Here is a 17726-nt window from a genome sequence, read left to right on the forward strand (position 1 = left end):
AATGGATAGTTTTGATATAAACAGATGAAATCGGTTATGTCAGAATTTGTATTGAAATGTCTAAATCGCTGACAGATGAAGACCGAAAGATAGAAATTTTAGATTGATAATCCTGATTATTGATTTCTAGATAGAAAGGGGAATACATTTCTATGAATTGTGTGATGATACTACTGAAATCTTTTCTAGATTGTGCTGTGATGTGATTATGAGTGAACGATTGTTCAAATCTGCATCTGTTATATTGTACAGAATGACGTACAAATATGACCAGACGACTGAGAGGTATGTCAGAAACGAGGGTCAGATTGTATTGAATGCCAAAATTGATTTTATCAGACTGTGATTTTCGTTTGATTTGTACTTTTGGCTGAGTATATAGCATGATTTTTCATCTATGATTTATAGATTGAAGGATAGTCGGAGTGAACTATCCTGATACTGGAGGATATCCAGGAGATGTAGTGCTTGATTTTAGCACTAGTTGACATGATTCATTGTCACTTTTGAATTATTGTACAATAATAGCTATCAGATGAGTATCGAAATAGCTTGAGTTGAAGTATTGTACAGTGAAAACTGCTATTTTCCTTCTTATAGGAATGATATTGCAGTGATGCCTAAGATTGGGATTAATAGGAACAGAAATCTGATAAGAAAAAAAATGGAACTGATTCAGAAGAAATGAGGACAACTCAGAATACATAGACTATTAAGCCAATGTCAGACGATGACTGTTGGTGTTTGAAACCGAAGATTGAGTATATCTCTGACCGGGATATTGATTGTTATGAGTTGTCGATTGGTATATACGGATGTGGTATAGCCATTGTTCTGAAATTAATTTTATCACGAGTGATTTTGTTGATATGATATTATTGTCGTTTCGGTATGTCTCCTTCTTAAATCTGATTTGAGATATGATATGATTATCTGTATTACACAAGTGAATTGCTTGTGATTTCGAGGACGAAATCATATCTTAGAGGGGAAGAAATGTAAGGCCCGAGAAAGTGATTACCGTAATCTGAAATGATTTGAATATAATTACTGTAATCTGAGATTTATCTGAAATGATTTATTGTTAATCAAGGTAATTATAGACGGATCGGATCGAACCGGGAAAGATGAGACAAGACACGAAATATATATGCGAGGGTGTGCATTCGCGCACATGCGCGACGTGTAAGCGCACACATGCGCATAATGTCCAGAACCTCTCACGCATATGCGCGGGACAGGGCGCGCATATGCGCGAGGTAGGTGAAATGCCGATGAAAAACTCCAGAGAGCTCGGCACATATGCGCAATGTACATGGCGCACATGCGCGTGAGGGACAGAAGGTTCGGCGCATATGCGCGGGACTGACGGCGCATATGCGCGAAGAGACAAAATGCCGGGCCGAGAGTTCGGCGCATATGCGCGGTATTATGGGCGCATATGCGCGCGGCATGCATCACGAAAATATGCCACTTGGTATACATGCGGCGTGTGTATATATATATATATATATGTAATATATGAATTCAGTTCAAAATAGACAAACGAAGAAGGAAAGAGGGCCGAGGAAGCTTAGCGAAATCCTTACGTCTTTTTACTTCAATCCGCCCGTCTGATTTTGAATCCGAGTACGGTATCGTGTTCCTAGCGACGACAGCTACAATTGGACGTAAGTTTTATTACGTTTAGACATGTTCTGAAATTATGATATTGTCAGAATTGAATAGGATTCATATATGATGTTCTTGTCAAGTTAGACATCATAGAATCAAAGTCAGATTGAGAAACAGATTGATTATGGAATTGTTATGATTTTTGGATTCGATTTGACTGAGAATTCATATCATAATTGTATTGTTATTGAAATTATGACTGGTATCGACATTGATTATGAGTTCTGGTATTATATCGGTGATGTTTGGACTGACGGGGTTATCGAGACTGTATTGTTATACCGTCGAAACATTAGTTGATTGATATTGATCAGATTCGGTATTGATTTAGATTGGATCTTGATTCGATATTGATCAGAGTATATTTCGATTTGAATATTAACCAGAACAGGTATTGAGTTGAGTTGTGTATTGATATTATACCTATTCAATTGTCATTATCAGATTGAGAATGGACCGAGATAGAGTCGGGACTTCTTCTTCTTCTTCTGAGCGAGAAGATAAAGGTATAAATTAATGTTGAGTTGGGATTGCACAACTCGAGTGAGGTTTGACTCGAGTTTCCCTAAATCACATACTTTACTTTATTGCATGGATATTTGCATTGAGTTGATTGATATACTTTGTGGGGACCCGGACGCTAATCATGTTCTTGATCATCATTGGGACTAATTAATCAATTATAAAAACATGGTCTAATTTTTTTTTTAAATACAAAGCGGAAACGTAATGTAATTTACTCAAATTACATATTAAACATATACATACAACCATGTAGTAGCTACAAGAATTCAACTAGATTCAACTACATATCAGTGCTGAATCCTATGTTGCTCCGAAGCCCGGATCTCCACGCTATCTAATCTTCTCTCATCCTCTTCTTGACCCTGATCCAGCCCCACCTGTTGTCATGCACACATACAAAACAAGACAACAGCCGGATAACTCCGGTGAGATATAAATATCCCAGTATAAACAATGTACACATGCAATCATATAAAACATATATAAAAGCATATGACAAATATTCATAACCTGTCTCAAATCTGAAACATAATTAATATCAAGCAAAGAATAATACTCAGACTCAGACTTGACTCAACAACGCGTCGTCTCAGACTCGACTCAACTCTATCCTAGGGATCCCGGTGTTTGGATATTGATAATTATATTGAGTCTCAGTCGATAGGAATGAATCAATCCCTAAACGGCATCAATATAATTCATATATCAGTGTCTGGGCGAATCAGCCGCAGAATTGACGACTCAGTCAATAACCTGACGAATCAGCCGGTAATTAGGCGAATCAGCCAATAATCAGACAACTCAGCCTGTAATTAAGCGAATCAGCTTAAGTTTAGACGAATCAGTCCATAACCAGACGAATCAGTTGGTGACTAGGCGAATCAGCCTATGACTCAACAACTCAGTAATCAATACATGCAGTCAGTATCTAAGCAAATCAATCAATGACTAGCAAATCAGCCGTCATTACATGCAGTGGCTATAAATCAATAGACTACAATCATAAGTTTCATCAATTGCAAATATCAATGCAATAATTGACAGTATGTGATTTAGGGAGACTCGAGTCACACCTCACTCGAGTTGTGCAATCCCAACTCAACATTAACTTATACCTTTATCTTCTCGCTCAGAAGAAGAAGAAGAAGTCCTGACTCTATCTCGGTCCATTCCCAATCTGGTAATAACAATATCGAACAGGTATAATATCAATAAACAACTCAATTCAATACCTGTTCTGATCAATATCAAATCACAATACAATCTGATCAATGTCAATCGACATACGGTATATCAATACAATCTAAATCAATACCGACTCTGATCAATTTCAATCAACTGATGTTTCGACGGCATAACAATACTGTCTCGATAATCCCGTCAGTCCAAACATCACGGATATAATACCAGAACTAATAATCAATATCGATACCAGTCATAATCTCAATAACAATACATATCCGATATGAATTCTCAGTCAAATTGATTCTAAAACTCATTAAAATTACAGAAACAGTCCGTTCCTTAATCTGACTTCGATTCTATGATGTCTAACATGACAAGAACATCATATATGAATCCTATTCAATCCTGACAATAGTATAATTTCAAAACATGTCAAAACGTAGCAAAACTTATGTCCAGTTGTAGCCTACGTTGATAGGAACACGGTGCTGTGCTCAGATTTCAAATCAACTAATCCCATCAGAAATCAGAATCTAAGCTTTCCTCGGCCGCTCGCTTCTTTCTTTCTTCAATTCTGAAGAACAATTGCTTGTATATACATATATATATACACGTTACACCTCACAAGACAAGTGGCAAGTTTTCGTTCTGCATGACTCGCGCTCGGGCGGTCATAAGTTACCGCTCGGGCGCGGCAATTTCTGTCGAGATGCTCGGCTGAACATCTCCTGGCGCTCGGGCGGTAATATTCTACCGCTCGAGCGCCAAACATTCTGTCCAAAAAATACAATTGGCGCTCGGGCGGTTCTTTTCTGCCGCTCGGGCGTGAGATGTTCGGCCTAACATCTTGAGATGTTTGGTTCAACATCTCGGCTTGAAATAAACCAACATCCGGCTTCGTCATTCTAGTTCGTATACCTTCAATCACATCAATTAATCCATAATTCATTTCAGAATAATCTTAAATCTCAATAATTATACCCAAATCATTTCAGATTACGGTAATTAAATTCTCGGGCATTACATTTCTCCCCCTCTAAGATATGATTTCGTCCTCGAAATCACAAGCAATCTACTTGGGAAATACAGATAATCATATCAAATACCAATTCAGATATACGAAGGAGATATTTAGAACTATAATAATCCCATATCAACGAAATCATTCGTGATAGAATCAATCTCAGAACATTGGCTATACAACATCTGTATACCAAATCTGTAGCTCATGATCATTCAATATCATCATTTGTGACTAAATTTGTTAATCTCAGTCAAAGATATATTCAACCTTCGGCTTCAGTTACCAACAGTCATCGTCCGACGTTGGCTTATTTAGTCTATGCATTCTGAGCTATCCTCATTTCTTCTGATTCAGTCTCATTTTCCTTATCAGATTTCAGGTCTTATCAAATTCCATCTCAGGTAACACTGTAATATCATTTCCCTACGAAGGAAAATAGCAGTTCTCACTGTACAGTACTTCAACTAAAGCTATTTCGATGCTCATCTAGTAGCTATTATTGTACAGTAATTCACAAGTGACAATGAATCATGTCAACGAGTGCTATAATCCAGCCCTACATCTCCGGGATATCCTCCAGTATCTAGATAGTTCACTCCGACTATCTGTCAATCTATAAATCATAGATGAAATATCACGCTCTATACTCCGCCAAAAGTACAAAATCAAACGAAAATCACAGTCTGATAAAATCAACTTTGGCATCTAATACAATCTGACCTCCGTTTCTGACATACCTCTCAGTCGTCTGGTCATATCAGTACGTCATCCTGTACCATATGACATAGGCAGATTTGAACAATCGTTCAATCATAACCACCTACTGGTACAATGTTGGCAAAATTTCGGTGATTCCATCACCAAATCCATAGAAATGTACTCCCATTTCTATTTAAAAATCAATAATCAAGATAATCAATCTCTTGGTTTCTATCTTTCTGTCTTCATCAGTCAGCGATTTAGACATTTTCATACAAATTCTGACATAACTGATTTTATCTGTTTATATCACAACTGTCTATTCAAATTATCACACATTTCCTGTTACCAGAATAGTACTGAATCTACTACTGTGTGCATTTGACAATACCTGTCATTCAAATTCGAATATCTGACACAAATAAATCAGCTAATCATATAAAATAAAATATTACCTACCTGGTATTCGGCTCTGACACACTGTTCTGACTATCAAAATCAAGTTCTGAACAGTCTGATTCCACTTCTGAACTGCTTTAATCTTCAAAATCAGTTCTGACTCGACTGAACTGTATATAACCTCAACGGTTCATAACAATCGATATCAAACACGAACTCAGAATGATAATCATGTCAGATCAGATTCAGAATATCAATACACAATACTGATCTAATAACTGCATAGAACGAAATTTCTGACATTTAAAAAAAAATCCTGCCATATTCAATGTCGTTCTCAGCCACTGATTACGGTCTCACTGTGCTACAATCAATCAGTATACTATCTTCAGATATCACAGACTCTGAATACAATCTGTTACAATCGAAATTCATATCCGAACAATTCTGTATACAACAATCTCAGTTCCCAGAATATTCGATACCATTGTCAACTATCCGTTTCAATCAATCATAAGCTGCGAATATATCAAAATCATAGATAAAACGAGCATAGAGTCATCAGAACACTTCTGAACACAGGATTTATCAATCCATAAACGGAACTGAAGTATTTTATAGAGAACATATAATCAAATGTAACTCTAACTCTTCAGGCAATAAGTCTTTCAATTGATATCCCAATTCTCTCAGTTCAATCAGTATCAGTCTATAAGAAATTCTAAAATGAAACCAATACCTGGAATCAAATCAAGACTGAAATAACTCTCCCTAATCCAGGACAACCATGCAATCTCATCTGAAAGACTATAGCAAACTTCCTGCTACTAGTAAATCCATTCATGATAGGCTCAGCTTCAGTCATCAACTGAATACATAAGGAATTACTCCATTCCTTTCGATAATCATCGAATCATAAACAATACAGATATCAAGGAATTCAAAATCAAGAATCCTTACCGTATATCATTTATTCTCTGGCCATTTCAGGTCCGAATCTTACCATCTCCTGGCAAGAATCTATCATAGCTCTGTACTTGTTCGATATATCAATATCCATTATGCAGTCATCATCAGAAAATATAAGTACAATCTAGTCTAATTCAATCTCATTTTCAACTTACCGCAGTATACAATATATCACGGAATATCACTGATATCAAATTCTTTCCCCAAAAAGGTAAAGAATCCATACTACAGTAGATACAGAACCAACAGGTAAAGCATATATCCGTGCCACCCAATCAAGGATAATCATACCGATTGCATTAGTATATATCAATACATATGCACCATAATCATAAAGGAACAATACATACCATTATATCATCAAGTGTGTCCTGGGTCTGTTCCTTGATCACCATATCCAGATGATCTAGCTCCCTGAAATCCTCGGGAACCTCTCAGTTCTAGTACTCCTTTGGTTGTAATCCACCAACCTCTGACAGCTTCTCGTAACTGAGGGAATACCAGTGTAATTCTCTGTTCATCTGTACAATTAAGTAAATCGAACAGTATTTCTATGTCATCAACCCAGTTCTCATACTCTTCAGACGTCCCGATACCACTCAGAATCGGCGGCTGAAATAACTGAAACTCTTTCAATTTAGTTTTCATCTGAATTTCTGATACATCTGTCTGATCAGACGAAGTACTACCCCTTTCTGAAATTCTTCTACGAGGTATATCTGATGATCACAGGAGTCAGTAATCACAGGAGATAATCAATCTCAATCCCTTTCTGATCAGCTTACCTTCTGATCAAAATTGGTTCTGATTTATTTTCAAATCAGATATATTACCAAATCAATTCAGATATTCAGGTAACGTACATTTAAACGCAATAAAACATGCTGGCATGCTAGCATACTCAATGTAAATCAACATAATACTATATCACATGCTAGCAATCAAAAGCAGGAAAGAAAACACATTCTACCCCGCTCACTCTTTTCTATCTCAGTGCTAAGGAACCTACAGTTCAAGGACCTACAGTTCTGATACCACCTGTTGTGGGGACCCGGATGCTAATCATGTTCTTGATCATCATTGGGACTAATTAATCAATTATAAAAACAGGGTCTAATTTTTTTTAAAATACAAAGCGGAAACGTAATGTAATTTACTCAAATTACATATTAAACATATACATACAACCCTGTAGTATCTACAAGAATTCAACTAGATTCAACTACATATCAGTGCTGAATCCTATGTTGCTCCGAAGCCCGGATCTCCACGCTATCTAATCTTCTCTCATCCTCTTCTTGACCCTGATCCAGCCCCACCTGTTGTCATGCACACATACAAAACAAGACAACAGCCGGATAACTCCGGTGAGATATAAATATCCCAGTATAAACAATGTACACATGCAATCATATAAAACATATATAAAAGCATATAACAAATATTCATAACCTGTCTCAAATCTGAAACATAATTAATATCAAGCAAAGAATCATACTCAGACTCAGACTTGACTCAACAACGCGTCGTCTCAGACTCGACTCAACTCTATCCTAGGGATCCCGGTGTTTGGATATTGATAATTATATTGAGTCTCAGTCGATAGGAATGAATCAATCCCTAAACGGCATCAATATAATTCATATATCAGTGTCTGGGCGAATCAGCCGCAGAATTGACGACTCAGTCAATAACCTGACGAATCAGCCTGTAATTAGGCGAATCAGCCAATAATCAGACAACTCAGCCTGTAATTAAGCGAATCAGCTTAAGTTTAGACGAATCAGTCCATAACCAGACGAATTAGTTGGTGACTAGGCGAATCAGCCTATGACTCAACAACTCAGTAATCAATACATGCAGTCAGTATCTAAGCAAATCAATCAATGACTAGCAAATCAACCGTCATTACATGCAGTGGATATAAATCAATAGACTACAATCATAAGTTTCATCAATTGCAAATATCAATGCAATAAATGACAGTATGTGATTTAGGGAGACTCGAGTCACACCTCACTCGAGTTGTGCAATCCCAACTCAACATTAACTTATACCTTTATCTTCTCGCTCAGAAGAAGAAGAAGAAGTCCTGACTCTATCTCGGTCCATTCCCAATCTGGTAATAACAATATCGAACAGGTATAATATCAATAAACAACTCAATTCAATACCTGTTCTGATCAATATCAAATCACAATACAATCTGATCAATGTCAATCGACATACGGTATATCAATACAATCTAAATCAATACCGACTCTGATCAATTTCAATCAACTGATGTTTCGACGGCATAACAATACTGTCTCGATAATCCCGTCAGTCCAAACATCACGGATATAATACCAGAACTCATAATCAATATCGATACCAGTCATAATCTCAATAACAATACATATCCGATATGAATTCTCAGTCAAATTGATTCCAAAAATCATAACAATTACAGAAACAGTCCGTTCCTTAATCTGACTTCGATTCTATGATGTCTAACATGACAAGAACATCATATATGAATCCTATTAAATTCTGACAATAGTCTAATTTCAAAACATGTCAAAACGTAGCAAAACTTACGTCCAGTTGTAGCCTACGTTGATAGGAACACGGTGCTGTGCTCAGATTTCAAATCAACTAATCCCATCAGAAATCAGAATCTAAGCTTTCCTCGGCCGCTCGCTTCTTTCTTTCTTCAATTCTGAAGAACAATTGCTTGTATATACATATATATATGCACGTTACACCTCACAAGACAAGTGGCAAGTTTTCGTTCTGCATGACTCGCGCTCGGGCGGTCATAAGTTACCGCTCGGGCGCGGCAATTTCTGTCGAGATGCTCGGCTGAACATCTCCTGGCGCTCGGGCGGTAATATTCTACCGCTCGAGCGCCAAACATTCTGTCCAAAAAATACAATTGGCGCTCGGGCGGTTCTTTTCTGCCGCTCGAGCGCGAGATGTTCGGCCTAACATCTTGAGATGTTTGGTTCAACATCTCGGCTTGAAATAAACCAACATCCGGCTTCGTCATTCTAGTTCGTATACCTTCAATCACATCAATTAATCCATAATTCATTTCAGAATAATCTTAAATCTCAATAATTATACCCAAATCATTTCAGATTACGGTAATTAAATTCTCGGGCATTACATACTTGTTCTCTTGAATTATAGATGACAGGTGTTAGACGCGTAATCTTGTGACAGAAGTGCTTGATAGTGGTGGTATCGCCACGGGCACATTGCACGATGTCTCAAGATAGGATGTTAGCGATGGAGCTACAGTCCATGACGGTTAGGTCAGGACACCGGATGTTTGGTTATATCGAGTAAATAGAATTGGAATTTCTTCTATTACGGAATTCGATATAGGAACACCATATTTGGTTATATCGAGTAAATAGAATTGGAATTTCTTCTATTACGGAATTCGATATAGGAACACCATACTTGGTTATATCGTAAATCGATATAGGAACACCATATTTGGTTATATCGAGTAATAGGATCAGAGTTCCTTCTATTACGGAATTCGATATAGGAATACCACATCTGGAAACCGGGATCTCTAGGCTAGGATTGAGTCTAGTCTAAAACGTAGAGTCACGAGTTTGAGTGACAGTTATATTGATTTTTATTGATGGATGTTGAATGATGTTCCTGATATTGGTACATGCTTAGAATAGAATTTATTCTTGATATTGAATCATGTTCCTGATTAGGGTACATGTTTAGAATATGATTTATTCTTGTTATTGATTCATATCATGATTTTGATATATGATAGGATTTTCTGTTATATGCTTTTATATTGTTTATATGATTGCATGTATACATGATTTATAATGGGATATTTATATCTCACCGGAGTTATCCGGCTGTTGTCTTGTTTGTATGTGTGCATGGCAACAGGTGGGTTAGGATCAGGGTCAAGAAGAGAACGAGGCTGGACTAGATAGCGTGGAGATCCGGGCTTTGAAGCAACTTAGGATTCAGCACTGACTTGTAGTTGAACCTAGTCGGATTATTGTAGATTATACAATAATTGTATGTTATGTTTAATAAGTAATTTGACTTTAATTACATTATGTTTCCGCTGTGTAATTTAGAAAAAAAAATTTAGACCCTGTTTCTTATAAATGATTAAATAATTCCTAAAGACGATTAAGGAATGAATTAGCTTCAGGGTCCCCACACGAAGCTAGCAATGATGGTGTAGTAACTAACACACATTGTAGACCATGCCAAAGAATGTGGACATGCAATCTGTCTTAATACCTGAAAATGTATTGATCCTAAAATATACATAATTCCACCTTAATATTGCATGTCTTCATTCTGATCTCGTTTGTTTCTTTGTATGTATATTTATTATTTTCAGACCGTAAAGTGATTTCCATCCTTTTCAAATTTTTTTATGTTTTATGCACTCAGATACATATCATGATTTTGACACAAAAAGAAACTGTGTGTGTATCATTAGTTTTCAAGATTTCTATATTAGGTAACTAATTTAACTTGTCATGTGACCCGAAATCAACAAATTTAATCAAGATTTCTATATTAGGTAACTAATTAAACTTGTCATGTGACCCGAAATCAACAAATTTAATAGAACTAGTCTCAAACGGCTGGTAGTTTTGGCTAATTATTACTTACATGGTCGTGTACAATATTGTTCATGCTTAATAGTCATTCTTGACATAGTCTATGTAAATTAAATTTTACTGTAAAATATAACTCTGTTTATTATTATTTTTATGTAAGGTGTTATCATGTTTTCCGTATCTAATTTGTTTTATTATTTTTTCAGTATGTCATAAAACTTAAAAGTAAGAGTAGTATCATGTTGTGATATTTTTAGAAAAAAATTGGTATTTTAAAAAATAATCAAAAAGTTATTTTAAAAATACTTTTCTCCCTCTACTTGCAGAAGAGGTAGAAAAATCTCAAATACAACAATATTGACGTTAATTATTAGCGAGATGACAATTAATATGATATTCATCTTAAAATCATGGTTAGCTGTTGAAAGTTTAAAAAATCCTCAAATAAAGTTTTTGCGAATCTTGCAAAAAATTCTGAGATGTATGGTTGCAATCTTACATGAATTTATTCTCTTCAATGACAACTTTCATAATCAAATTGTTAATATTGTTGTATTTGAGATTTTTAAATAATTATTTCGATCATTTTTGCCAACCTCAAATATTATTATCACATGGCTACTAGACTAGTAAAGAAAAGCTCATAGAGACCTAATCCAGGACGAAAAAAATGGGGCGATCACCTTTTTGAAGCGTAGAACTGGGCTTTTCAAAAATGCCATGGACAGATTGTCATAATCATGTTTACAGCCTGCGGGAAAGCCTATACTTTTTGCCATTCCAGTGTCGATTCCGTAGCGGATCATTACTTGAACGGCCACCCCATTCCCGATGGAAGAGGGCATGGAGGACAAAAGGAGTCAAAGAAAGGCGATGGAAGAGGAGATGGAGAGCTGGCGCGTGCCTGATTTAACCAAACTCTGGGAATTGAAGGAGAAAATTGTAACGTCTACTACTCATTTTGCTTAAAAAGTACTAGAAATTTTTTTCCCTCATATTTATTTCGGCCGAATGGAAATACATGCACTTAAAATATTTTACGCCTTTCAAAAAAAATAAACCACCAACTAACATTTAAAAATCAAAGGAAATAGTTTGAATCATAAGTCGTCAATCGGAAGCATATCCTAACTTAGCAAAATTGCTAAAACTAACAACCTCTCAAAACCACTCAAAATAATAGTTAAAAATTCGTAAAAAAACACCTTTAACATAAATCGTACACATAAGTGCGAAAACTAGAAGCGCTGGTCCTCGGGTCATGTGCACCTTCAGTCCAGTCAGATCAACTATCCAAGCCTCCCTCAACATTATTTTCATACTCACCTGCATCAATCACACCTAGTGAGTCTAAAGACTCAATACATCATATTCTTGATAACAAATAATATGTATAAAATCACATGCAACGGTGAAAAATACATGTACTTAAAATAACGTTTTCATGATCATGTAAAAACATAAACATATGTATATCATCATAAACATATCCATATCATCGTCAACATATTCATATCCATCATAACCATATACATATTCATATTCGTGTTCGTTGAATTCAGATCGTTGATTGTGACTTTCGTATTCGTATTGGGCGATGGATCCATCTACATATAACCACAGTACTAGGCGACGAGGACACCAGCGACACTCTCACCCGTCAACTGAGCCTTGGCCTTACGTATTAACATATCATCGTATCACGTGTTCGTATTAGTCACAATCCCTTCACATCCTTCAACATGTTATCATCACTTTATAAAAATCATGCATATACGTATCATTTTGTTTTGAAACCAAGCATGCAACACATTTTTTTTAACGTCAACATTTTATCATAAAAATCCATAAACATTTAAAATTAACATTTTAACATATAAAACAACATTCAGAGCACTGTCATGATGTTTACTATTTTTTAGGTGTAAAATTATCGTTTTACCCCTAGACGTAAAAATCCTCGAATTTGACTTTTTATTAATTTCATTGACCCTAACATGTCTCAAATAATTATTTAAGCCTAAATTAAATTTTCCATAATTTTATTTAGCCTAAATTCAAGACTTTTCAATTATTTCTTAATTTTGTTTTTAATGCGTTTTAATCCCGAATTAAATCCAACTTTAATATAAAATTTTCAAATTAAAAACTTAGACTTTTTATATTATTTTAGCCCTCGTGAACCATGATCCGACCCCCGTGAGCCATGTTTCGAATTAATTTCCGAGAAGAAAACCCTAACCCTCGAACCAAGCCTACCCTCGAGCTACTTCGATTTTTCATCGAGCCATGCTCGAACCCTCTTGAGCCAACCTCGAGCAGGGATGGCAATGGGCCGGGACGGGGGCGGGTTTCCCATCCCCATCCCCATCCCCATCCCCGCTCCCATTCCCAGCCCCATCCCCGATTCTACCAAATCAGGGAATCCCCATGCCCGACCCCACGGGGATAGGGATCCCCGTCCCCGCTTGAATTTCTTTTTTTTTTTATGAAACTTAATCTTTTTAAATTCAACATTTGAATTTAATATTTAAATTATAAATTCAAGGAGACACCTACAAAATTTAATATTTAATAAACTCAACTTTTGAGTTTAATAATTTAAATTCTCAAATTTTATAAATTCAACTCCTTGAATTTATTCTCTTCAAATTTTATAAATTCATAAATTCAACTCCTTGAATTTATTTTCTCAAAATTTAATTATCATAAATTCAACTCCTTGAATTTATTATATCATAATTTTATATAAATTCAACTTCTTGAATTTATTCTCTCAACGTTTTATATAAACTCAACTACTTGAATTTATTATCTCAACGGGGACAAAATAATCCAGTACTTGTGTAACCCTCAATGATTCAGGGATACAACTAGTCGTGAGTTCACAACTCATTGTGATTCAGGATATAATCCTTTATTCGGGCTTACCCTAATTTGCCACATTCTATGTATCAACAATTGATCATTAGAATGTCAGAAATCATATTTTTGATTAAATCTATCGAATCATGGTAAGAGTGTCTAGTAGCATCGCCCCATGATTCCATAGGTATCACTGGTAGTACATGCAAGAATTAGTCGGTTATGATTAACGTGCATTACGGTCCTTTCTTCTCATATATCTCGATCGAATCTGCAACCATTGGTTCATCGAGGGTTGCATATTAATTCGAAAAAATATGTGACACATATTTGAGAATAAATAGTGGCATCGCATGTACTATTGGAGAACTCCTTCTCTAACGTACATCTTATACTCTGGCCAGAGATTCCAGGCACTATTATTTCATCAGATCACATAGGATATCCAAACTCATAGGTGAGCGGTGAATTCCCGACTACAATGCACTGGCTCCTACATATGTCGCAACTATACCCAATCTCGCCACGTGAAGACTCTCATGGATTCGCTAAATGAGTCAAAGCACAGCCCTAACATATATAGCTTCAGTGTTGTCCCGGGTCGTAAGGACTAATGATGTACAATCATAACCACAAACTTATCCTCTCGATGAATGATAACCACTTGGAAAGTCCGAGGGAGGGTGGTTCGGTAAAATCATCATATGACTATCCATCTGCATATTTGGACATCTCTATGCCCTTACCAAGAAACGCGGTACACAACATCACAGAAGTTAGTCTTGAGTTCAAGCGACCTTTATCCATATTTTAGGTGGCTAAATTGACTAGGAACGAATTTAGATTATACAGTGTTTACAAATGAGTTTCAACATCAAATTACGATTCATTTGTATTAAATTATAATCAGGTCTTTATCTATGTTGATCACATGGGTATACAGATAAAGAAATAACAAACCATAAAACAATGCATTATATTAAAATAAAGATTGTTTATTACAACTGAGTCAATAAATTCCACAGCTCATAGTTGGCTTACAGGGCATCTATTCTAACAGAATGCTCACGTGAAGAGGGACATGCAATTGCTATTCAAGCTTATTTATCCAAAATGCAGTCACTTTCACAAGCTTGTTTTTCCTAGGTCATATTCTAGATCTCATTATAAACTTCAAATGATTGGAATCTATTTGGGAGATATGAAATTGGATTCTAGCAACATGCAATCCTTTGTCGACAATTTAAAGAATTGTCCAGTGGAGTTGTATCATGCATATAAAAAGAATTCTCCGTTGGTTCATTTTAACGGGATTGATGATGGCGATGTAGAAAAAGATTTGATAGAAATGTATAAAAATGATCCCGTTAAAATGAACTACCATATGAAAATGGCTCAAGTAAGAAAAGCTCAAAATCAAGCAGAAATAACCAATGAAGTGGACAAGTATTTCTCGGATCCTTTTATGAAATTGAGCTCAAGCTTCGATATTTTGGAATGATGGAAAGAGAATACAACAGAATTTCCATTATTTTCTAAGATTGTCAATGATATTTTTTCAATCCCTCCATCTACTATTGCTAATTAGAATGCTTTTAACCATGGAAGGAGGGTTGTCGATCCATTTAGGGTATCATTGCATCACAAAATGGTGGACGCGATAGTGTGTATTAGTGATTGGCTTAGATGTGAAGAAATTAACTTATACAAGGAGCCGACATAAGAGAAATTCAACTTTTATAAAGATTGTGAAGAACTGGTCATAAATAAGTCAATATTTAACTTGTTTAATAATTTTTATGAGTATTTTGATTTTTTTCAATCATTCTTTTATGAATCAAAATATAAATTAACTTTTACAAAATGAAGATTTTTTTAATAGAAGTGCATTTATTTATTTAGTTATTGATGTTCATAGAGAGGAATGTGGCTTAGTAAGTTGTAGCAGGGCAAGTTGGTATTTGATATATATTTATGATTTTATGTAAATGTTGTATTTCTAGCTTCTCGAATAAATCTTACTTTAGTTTTTTTATTTGTAAATTTTAATTTTGGTATATATTATGCTTATATGATATTTTTGTTTGTGGGTATCCTCATTCACATGACAAAGTAAAGTAATGTTAAATTCAGCAATGACTATGAAATCACTTCGCAATTCATTTCATTTCTGGATTGATGAAATAAATATGTTGGCTTGTTCAGCACAAGTGTGCAGAGTACTTGCCATTTTGTTGAGTTGTAGCATTGATTTTCCTATATTTGGCTACTGAATTGTAGGTGTTAGAGAGATTTTTTTTAAAAAATCAAGTATGGGATCGGAAAAAAAAAACTCCCAATTTTTATTGAGACGGGATCGGATATGAGGTTTATGGGACGGGTCCCTACCCGACTCCACCCCTAGTCAAGATAGTGTTCGAATGAGGATGAAGTGACCGGATTTAAGGGTGTAATCAATTATGAAGCAAGTTAAATAGAAATGCAATTAGATATACTTGAATTTATATTTTTTTTATATGTTAGAAGACTTTCAATTTGAAATGAAAGTGAAATTTCATATTTCTTCCACCCAATTTGATGTGTTATGGTTGTTATATTTACTTCATGCAAAACTGTATTTAGTTTGTTGTGTGTTTTAATAAGAGATCATAATATTTCTCATCAAATTTTGAAAAATTAAAATTTATTGTTTTCAAAAAACTCAAGTTGATAGGTCAAGTACAAAAAAAAAAGTTCAAGGGAAAAATATTAAACTAATATCGTAAATATTATTCCAAAACTGAAAATTTCTCTCATATAAATAACTCTCAACATGAATATTGTAAAACTGGACAATAAATAATAATAAAAAAATAAATTAGAAAAATATTTCGTTAAAATTAATTTTTAAGCAAGACAAACAATTGTAGGTGAAAATACATATTTTTTTTAAAAAGTAGTGTGTGACAATGTACACGTAACATTTTCCCAAATAGAAACATTCAGTATGCATTCAACCAATACTCCAATGATCATAAAATAAAATAATAATTTAAATTAGATATATTTCACACTAGACTAGATATATGCGACATTATATATACAATACAAGAAACACTAGAATTAACAGCGGGTTTTCTAACCTTCAAATATGTCACTAATTTTAATTTGGTAATTTTCATATTACTAAACGGGGATGGTTTATAAAAAACTAGCAGACGGCTTTTAAAACTCCCTCTCGAAAATTAAAGCAAAATTAATGGAGTATAATGACTATAATCCTTCCCACCTAAGTCCTAACATCACCCTAGATATAGTTTTGAGCCTGCCATACATCTTTAATTAGAACTAAAAATGACAACATTCGAAAATACATAACTAAGATTAAAATTTAATAACATTATAAATGACCAAACAAAAAAATAAATATACAAGACCAAAATTGCAATTCCCCTAAAATAAAATTAAACCCCAACCTTTTCAAAATATAAAATGATATGATATTATGGAGCGGGGTTGGTAATAACTAGCTAGCTAACCAGCATCACTAAATAATGAATACATATTACCTTTTGTTGGGGATCGATATAGAGTTTAGAGGAGGAGAAATAAACTCTTTTCTTTCTTTGACGTTTTTGCAAAGGTGCTAGATTCCTATTAGAGATTATATCTTATCTTGTTCGAATATATTTCCAGCAAATCACAATAACTTGTGCGGAAACGATATGATGCTATGAAGTGAAAACAATAAAACAGTAGGCAGTAGACAGTAGTTGTTTCTGGAAGTTCGAAGATGAAAT

This window comes from Primulina eburnea, unplaced genomic scaffold, assembly GCF_022965805.1.
Source record: "Primulina eburnea isolate SZY01 unplaced genomic scaffold, ASM2296580v1 ctg3_ERROPOS2889059, whole genome shotgun sequence".
In the NCBI taxonomy this organism is placed as follows: domain Eukaryota; kingdom Viridiplantae; phylum Streptophyta; class Magnoliopsida; order Lamiales; family Gesneriaceae; genus Primulina; species Primulina eburnea.